Consider the following 9,506-nt stretch of genomic DNA (forward strand, 5'->3'; position numbering starts at 1 on the left):
AAAGTTCTAGAACTTTTCTAAACTTAAACTGATCATGCATCTAATAATGATACAGTCAGATATGTAGATATACATGTTTATATTACAGTAGCTACTTTTATAGGATAAATTGCATTGCCTTAGACAAAGTATCAAAAAGACTTTAAAAACTAATATTGTGAAATACTATTACGTTATTTTCATAAAAATGTCAAAAATTATTTATCTCTGTAATGGTTATCAGCCATTACTCCAGTCTTCAGTGTCACATGGTCCTTCAGAAATCATTCTAATATGCTGAATTGCTGCTCAAGAAACATTTCTTTCTATTATCGATGTTAAAAACAGTTGTGATTGAAAAAAAAATTGAGAATAAGGATTTCAAAAATAATGATATAACGGTAAAACAAACTAAAATCTTCTTAGTTTTTTTTTTTTTTTTTTTGTCTCTGAAGTGACTAGTTTTTAGTGAAGTTCATACAGGTGTGGACCATCACATTGTTACAGTGACGTTTGGCAGCCAACAAACTTCCATTTTGTTGATTTATTCATTAAAATGTTTGGTATTTTATCTGATGCACTGGCATTCAGACGTTTTTTTAATGGTGGTTTTACGCTTCTTTGACGAATCTGCGCTTTCAAACATGCAGTCACACAGTAATGTAAGAAATACGCTCAGAATAGTTAGGACTATTTTAATGTTTACACGCAAGATGATTGACGTGTTCCGAAAAGTAACATTCATGAGGAGGATTGGATGGATGGATGCCACTTTAATGGTGAGGAAACAGCAGGTATGTCAGTTATGGAGCTTCAACGCATTAGAAGAGTTTATTTACATTTAAGGTTACTCTTGTAGCCTATTATTTTCGATGTTTTAGAGTTACTATGGTTGATCATGCGTAGATGAGTTGAATGTCTGTGTTCAGAAGCCTTTGAAAACCACACGAGGGCGCAGTTACTCCGTTTTCATGTGTCCCTCAGTCAGTAAAGCCAACATGACACATTTGATTTAATGTCCCCATACAGGCCAGTGTTTCCCAACCGTGTTCCTCCAGGAGAGCTGATGACATGAATCAAGTGTGTTTGATTAGGAAGAGTTCAAATGTGTAGTGTTGGTGGGATACAAAAAATATCAAACTCGCCATTTTTTTTGGATCGCTTGATTTTTTTTTTGTTTTGTTTTTTTGGTGTCCTCAATTGTGATGAAACAGGTTTTTTTTGTGGATTTTCTGAAACATCACATCCTAGTTGGTTAGATATGAATCTTTCAATAGATTGTCAAAAATATCAAATGGAACGTCAGGTTGACATCCTTGTGTAAGGTAGGGTAACTGAGCAATGGATAACTCTTTATTTCCAGCATAAAATATTTTTGTCATAATCAAGGTACAAGTTGAAGTGCCTGAGCATGCATAGGCATATATGCACAATTATAATTATATGTAGGCTACATTATGTGTGTGTGCGCATATGTATGTACATATCCTCCTTAAATTACAACACAAACATATTCAGTTTAAGGAGTCACAGAGTTCAAATTCAGAGCTGGCAAACTTTGATATAATTCTTCTTCACAAATAGAGCTATTTAATCTTCCACACAAATTCCCAGTGTAATCGGTGGGTTTATAAGCAATTATGGCTTTAGGAAAGGCCAAATTATGTTAAACCATCAGTCAAGCCATAATATCCTGTGGTCAAAAATATTATACATGCTACAACTTCAAATGCATCTGTAATGTATTATCAGCTAATGTTTAGCTTATTAGCTTAGCCTACATAATAACATGATTAGAAATGTTTGCTAAGGCAAGCATAGTGTGCCCATGCATTGAAATATGAATAACCCCCCAACCCTTAGTATTAGCGATTTGGGCCAGTAAGTTACCACCTAGAAGTTTTATAGCAATGTGCAAAAACCATTCAGGACATTTTAGCAATAATAATAACATATAATTCTGATGATGATAATAATAATAGCAATAAGGATTTGTTAAGTTGATATTTGATGGACTTTTGAATTGTGTGTTGTTGTAATCCAGAGCTGTACAGACCTAGCATGATGTAACAGAAGTACTGTAGTAGGCGACAGATCTTTTCGTCTTTATTGTGATGTACATCCGAGTGTAACGGATTATTGAAGAGAAAAAAAATGTAGGGATGGACTCTTGAGAAAAAGAAGTACGCTAGCATACTTTTAAATAAATAACTAATATACTTAAGTGTAAACTGATTGTTAAGGTTGGACTAACTGCATATTATTTACAAATAAATGAAAATGTATTTGTTTACATATACATTAAATGCAATTAGTGGAATTTAAAGGGATAGTTCACCCAAAAATGAAAATTATGCCATTAATTACTCATCTGTTCATCAATTATCAATCATATTATATTATCTACTGTTATTTTCTTAAATATATACTTTTAAGTTTTGAAGTACACTACAAGTGCACTCAATACCAATTATTGCAGAAGGCCGACATACATTATTATGTAATTTCAGTGGAAGATCGAGTTATGACATTTTGAAAAAATAAGGTACACAAAATAAATAAATAAATGAAAACATATGCATGGATGAATAATTTACAATAACATCTATTACCGGGATGGGAAACTTTAGTCCTGCAGAGTTTAGTTGCAACCCTGAGAAAAGCTCACCTACCTTTAGCTTTTAGTAGAACTGCAAATAATGATTTTACCACGATTCTGAAGAGAGAACTAAACAAAATAACGTAATTTACTAGAGGTTTTGACAAAATGTTAATTGCTTTAGTCTATTTAGTTTCTTTTTATTGATTTGAATGAATGATTCAACGACTCACTCATTAAGTGTGTTCGACTTGAAGCTGCGCTGTGCAGACCGATCAGTGTATGGCATCAAATCATCTCTAGAGCATTTTATCAGCATTTTTGAACGAATCTGAATGATTCAATGACAAATACATTTTTCAACAGTCACATGTCGCCACCTACTGGTACATGTGTATTTGGATGGGTTTGAGCTAAACTCAGCAGGATAGTTGCCCTCCAGGACCAAAGTTACCCATCCCTGATCTATAACATGCATTTAGAAAATAGATAGGGTGACTTTCCATTTAAACCAGACTTCCAAGGAAACGCAACACTTTGGGTTACTCACACTCTGTGAGTACAACTGTGCGACCTGTGTCCAAACAAATGAGTAGTGGTTGTATTACCATATAGAGAATCAATATTTAAACAGCTAACCACATTGAATAGAAAACCCCATTACAAGCTTTAAATGAAAGGTTTTTCTCCTTGCATTCTGAGTGGACGATCATGTAACAAATACCCTCATACTTTCCCCCGTTTTCTGTTTTCATGCCGCTAAAACTGCTGCAACCGCAAAACAGCAGTGAAGCAATGGAGAGACTCATTCATATTTGAGCAGCGGCTTCGGCGCTCGAGCACCTGCCTCACACCTGTTATCCCGTCACAATAGAAATGGCTCGGTCTCTTTGCTTTCGGGACGTTGACACTGAGGTCAGTTTGTGCTGTTAAAAGCTGACACCAAGATGAACAAGCTAGTTATCCCCAGTTGTTGATAGAATTGAATAAAGGCTATTTTTTTTCATTCTTTATACATTTGGACTTACAATAACGAAGAGAAAACCCTCTAGGGAGCAATATTGGTCGGTGAGGAGTGATGCTGCAGTTGTTCATGGCTGAAGTGGAACGCCGGCTGTTGCTTTAGGCCAAAACAAGGACTTGGAGAAGCCTCAATTGGGAAAAAAAAGTTGCTACAGATGCTCACTCTGATAGGATGGCCAGTGGCCACTAACTGTCCAGGGCTCCGCTCCAATATCTAGCGAGCTCCCTATATAGACAGCATTCTAAAGCCCAAAGTATACTTTGTTTTTTACTTTGAAGTTGTACGCAAGTATACTCCTTTTGACGTGTATGTGTACACAGGGGGTAGACAACTTTTACTCATTCTCCACTGCATATTTGTAGCCCTGACATATCTGTTGTGAAGATATTCACGCATCTTTAGAAACTTTTAGGCTAGAGTTGTACAAATGTGGGTACTTTCTAACCTCTTTGCCCAGTCTCTCATCCATGTAACCATTCATTGTTGTTGTAGCTTGTATGTGTTTCTGTCTCTTCCACTTATTCAGTTTTTTTTCTTTTACTACCTTGTGAATCAACAGCCTGTTGCGTCACTGTTGCCACCCTGTGGACAAACTGATTAGTGCAAAAAAATTCAATGCGCATGTGCAACCTGTGCAGACAGAGTATGCGCGGTTAGAAAAATCAGGTTGCGTGTGTACTGTGCTGATGACGAAATGCATACCACGCGCACTGTACACAGACCCTAGTGTAGGCTACGTGTAGGAAGTGAAGTAGTTTACTTTGGCCTTAAGGTGTCTTCAGTGCGCTCCATACACAAAGGCTGTTCCAAAAGATAGGTAAGATACCATTTTGGCCAGATACCAAGTACCATTTGCAGAGAAGGCATTCCCAGATTGCATTGCTATGAGCTCATTTCATCTATTTATTACTTACTGCAGAATTTTATCTTAATGAATCCTGATGATACATTACCCATGAATCTGCAGAGAAAAATCCACCAATCAGAAAACCATGATCAAGAATCATGCTTTCAAACTTCTTAAATATCTGTGTATATACACTCCCTGGCCACTTTATAGGTACACCTGTTCAACTGCTCATTAACACAAATATCTAATCAGCCAATAACATGGGAATTCAATGCATTTAGGCATGTAGACATGATCAGTACGATCTGCTGATGAGCAACGATCTGAAGTGCAAACTGAGCATCAGAATGGAGAAGAAAGGTGATTTAAGTGACTTTGAACGTGGGATGGTTGTTGGTACCAGGCGGTCTGGGTATTTCAGAAACTGCTGATCTACTGGAATTTTCATGACCAAACATCTCTAGGGTTTACAGAGAATGGTCCGTAAAAGAGAAAGTATCCAGAGAGCGGCAGTTCTGTGGGTGAAAATGCCTTGTTGATGTCAGAAGTCAGAGGAGAATGACCAGACTGGTTCAGCTCATAGAGAGGCAACATTAACTCAAATAACCACTTGTTAAAACTGAGGTCTGCAGAAGAGCATCTCTGAACACACAACATGTTTAACCTTGAAGCAAGATCTACAGCAGTAGAACACACACTGGTGTCACTCCTGTCAGATAAGAACAGCAAACTGAGGCTACAATTTCCAAAGGTCACCCAAAATTGGACAATAGAAGATTGGAGAAATGTTGCCTGGTCTGATGAGTCTCGGTTTCTGCTGCAACATTCAGATGGTCGGGTCAGAATTTGGCGTAAACAACATGAAAGCATGGATCCATCCTGCCTTGTATCAGCGGTTTAGGCTGTGGCTGGTGGTGTAATGGTTTAATGGTATTCTCTTGGCTCACTTTAGTATTGTTGCTGATCATGTCCATCCCTTCATGATCACAGTGCATCATCTTCTGATGTCTTCCAGCAGGATAACAGGCCATAACAAACCTCAAATCATCTCAAGCTGGTTTCTTGAACATGTTCACTAAACTCAAATGGCCTCCACAGTCACCAGATCTCAATCCACTAGAGCAGCTTTGGAGTGTACTGGAACAGGAGATTCACATTATGGATGTGCAGCGACAAATTTGATACGATCATGTCAATATGGACTAAAATCACTGAGGAATGTTTCCAGCACCTTGTTGAATCTGTGCCATGAGGAATTAAGGGGGTACTAGCAAGGTGTACCTAGAGTGGCCAGTGAGTGTATGCATATTTTGCAATAAATATAAAATACATCTTTAAATCAATATATTTATATGTATCTGTCATTTGTCATTTGCAATGCTTGTAGTTTTTTTTTTTTTTTTAAATCAAAGTTTGTAATGTTGTGATATATTTTAGCTGGTTGGTTTTGTTCATGGCTTATGACACTTTTGGAACAGAGACCAAATTATTCCTGATTTTGGTTTTGGGTGTTGAACCAACATATGGATATTTATTGGAGCTCTACTGCCAAGTTTATCCCTTAGGATACAACGTTTGACAACATAATATCATATCTCATTTAATCTTCCCTAAAAGGTATGGATTCATACACCTCGCAGTTCTTAACTTAACGTCACAGCCTAACAGGTCTGTGCCCTGTGAGTGAAGACAGCATATGGACAATGCCCTCCCTTCCTGTTTCAAGGGAATGTTGTTCTGGCTGGGTGGACTCCTGGGAAGGGGAGCGTTACCTTTGACCTCTGGGAGAACTCATTTACTCTGACCCACAGTGAGAAGATGATGGGATCTGCAGAAAAGGATGCAGCTAACCAGCTGTCTCTGGCAACACACCGTAGTGCTATAGGAGGCCAATGATGGAGCGTTCCCCCTTCTGAGAGGAGCGAAAGAGACACATCCATTATCACCGCTCCTACTTTTATCCCACACCATTATACACTGAGATTCTCCACAAAAGCTCAGTTATTGATCGGTGCGGCTCTAAAGGAAACATCTGAAGAGCTGTAGGAAACTTTAACATGAAAAATTGGAGTGAATACTTGTCAAGTTTGGGCCTAGCACTGGGTGGAATGACGTTTTAAAAAATGTGTGTCAGCTGGTAGAGATTTTTCTAAACACACACACACACACACACACACACACATACACACACACACACACACACACACACACACACACACACACACACACACACACACACACACACACACACACACACACACACACACACACACACACACACACACACACACACACAGTACATTCAAATTATGCCTTTTTTTATTAAAAATATGAGCCTCCCTAACAGTATAAGGACATTCAAGTCCCTGCATGACACATCACAAATGATTGTATTTGATTTCAATAGTTTTGTTAAGCATTCATGAGTAATCAGTAATTAAACGAGATAAGACCATTTCATTTTTTTAAGTATGTCTTTGGATTATATAAAAAATGACTATTACATTCATTGATTTCATTTAATTTTCCAATAATTTTCCTATATATATATATATATATGCTACCATTACTTTAATATAAAATGACTCATGATTGAAGATTTTGCTCTTGTTCGGGCGAATCCTCCATCATTGCTTGTTTTCCTCCATTTGATGCATCAAAAGGCTTTTAATGAGGTAATGTTACCCCCGTATGCTGTCGCCCCATGCTTTACTGCTCCCTTTTGCTCGGGCATGACAGCTGTGGGACTGACATCACTTCCCAGCCCAGGTTAATGTGCTGAAGATGTAATTCAAGTAGCCAGTATTTACAGACTCAGGCACATCTTCCTGACCCGACACACATCCTGTGGGATCTCACCCTGCCTGATGTGTCAATAGGAAAAGGTGTTTGTAGAAATTTGAACTGTTTATGTAGAGTTGTGCCAAAATGGTCCTCTTGCTCAAAGTATGCATGTTATTGTTCGTCATGATTTATAAAAGTACGTCTTTGCCAGACGTTGCAGGAATAATAAATATTCATTGCAAAGTAAATATTTAAAAGATACAACATAACCTTATATGGCATATCTGAAAACAGAGGGTTTTTTAGAAGCAGATTATATGGGAAGCGGTCTGGGATGTGAAGCAGTTTTGACTTTTTTTCATCAAGTGCGTTCATCATTCAAACGGCTAATGTTACATAATGGCCCACAAGTGCCCTGCTCCCTCCAAAGTGCCCACTGCAAGGGCTCTGCCGTTTGCCCTTCGAAGGGAGTAGGGCATAGGGATGCTCACGAGCAACAATCACGTCCCAGCCGGGTTCGTCACTTATTGGCGTCCCCTGGGAACATTTACGTTTTGTAAATTTGCAGCGCGTTTCTGTATTTGGTTGTGTTGTGAGTATTTGGAGCACACGTGTGTTGTGAAGCTGATGATGTTTTCGTAATTTGCGGGTGTTTTTCTATTTGCATGTGTTTTCTTCAGTTGCAGCGCGTTGAGCTCTCCTGGCCACCGTACACAACACTATTTTGTTAAGTGACTAACATGACGTAATCAGAGAGAGCTTTATTTGTAGTAACAGTAATACACCATTTTCTCCACCATACAATGTTTTAAAATGAATTGCATGCCATTTAGCAACACAAGTCATCCAGCTTTTATTAATATGATATTCTAATATTGATCTTACTGCAGTTTGCAACAAGTGTCTCATACAAGCCACCAAGTAACAGCACAGAGTAACGTAACGTTAATATAACTTTCTGGTGCTCTTCGCAAATTTTACGTTTCGTTTTTTTGGAATTTTTTACTTCATCAGAATCGTATGAAACCTGGAGACTACATTGGAAATGAATGGGAGACGAATTTCATCTAGTTTAAACTTTTGGTACTGTGGCCAAACAAAATCTTACTGAAAGCTCATTTGTTGAGATATCAAGCTCAAATTTGGAACACAAGTTGTTTAGATTTATGACTTTGATTTTCTTGTATTTTTAGAGTAAAATTTGTTTTTTCATATAAAAAAATGTAAAAAGTTTTTTTGTGCATTTTTCATAACAATAGACATTTACACTTTATTTTATTTTATTTTACTTACAGTGTAGTTACCCAAGAAAGTAGTGGTAATGTAAGTTAACTACATGGATTAAGGTTAGGTTCAGGGTTAGGACCTTATTACCCATATTGTAATTGCTATAATAAGTACATAGTATGTGCATGCAGAACAGGACTGTAAAATAAAGTGCTACCCAATAAGCATAAAATTCCCATTTAATTTCCATAAAAAAAAACTTCTTCTTCTTCTTCTTTCTTTTTTTTTTTTATCAAAAAGATCATTTGTTTTCCAAAGATGAACGAAAGTGTTATGGGTTTTTCTTTTTTTCTTCCTTTCTCACTTTCACACTTATATTGTTTGAGCTCCTCTCTTCTAAATAATTCCACTCACTCTGCAAACCTCAGCAAGTATCTAAAGACAAGCAGCAAACACTTGCCAAAGAAAACACTAATGCCAATTAGTCCAATTACCCAATTTACCTTGCAAACAGCAATCCATCTTTCTCAATCAGGTGTCAGACGGAACAGACTAAACACACTGATTCACACTGTTTTCTCTTAAATGTTTCAACCTTTTGAATTCAAGAACCACAATGTGAGGTCAACCATAGCGTATTTGCTAACATATTTGGCTTAAATAATTTAAATTAAAATCAAATGTTTTAAAATAAGAAATTAAGCTATTTTACTATATTTTACGATAGGTAATATATGTTATGGCACAAATATATAGTATAACTATATTGTGAATTTCCCTTGTGAAATTCCTAGTTGGGGGCACTTAATATTCAACAATATTATTGATCTGTCTGTAATGACAGTATTGGATGAGAACTGAAATGAGCTGGACGATGACATCATTTTTTTTGCTTTAGAGATAAAATGAACTAATTTAATAATTGATGATCTTTACAACAGAACTGAATCAACAGCCGAAATGCATAATTTTCCTGTTATCACTATAAAGCTGCTGCAAACATCTGAATTGTATAAAGCACTATAGAAATAAAGGTGACTTGA

The sequence above is a fragment of the Leuciscus leuciscus genome (assembly GCF_965113295.1).
Source record: "Leuciscus leuciscus genome assembly, chromosome: 22".
Lineage (NCBI taxonomy): Eukaryota > Metazoa > Chordata > Actinopteri > Cypriniformes > Leuciscidae > Leuciscus > Leuciscus leuciscus.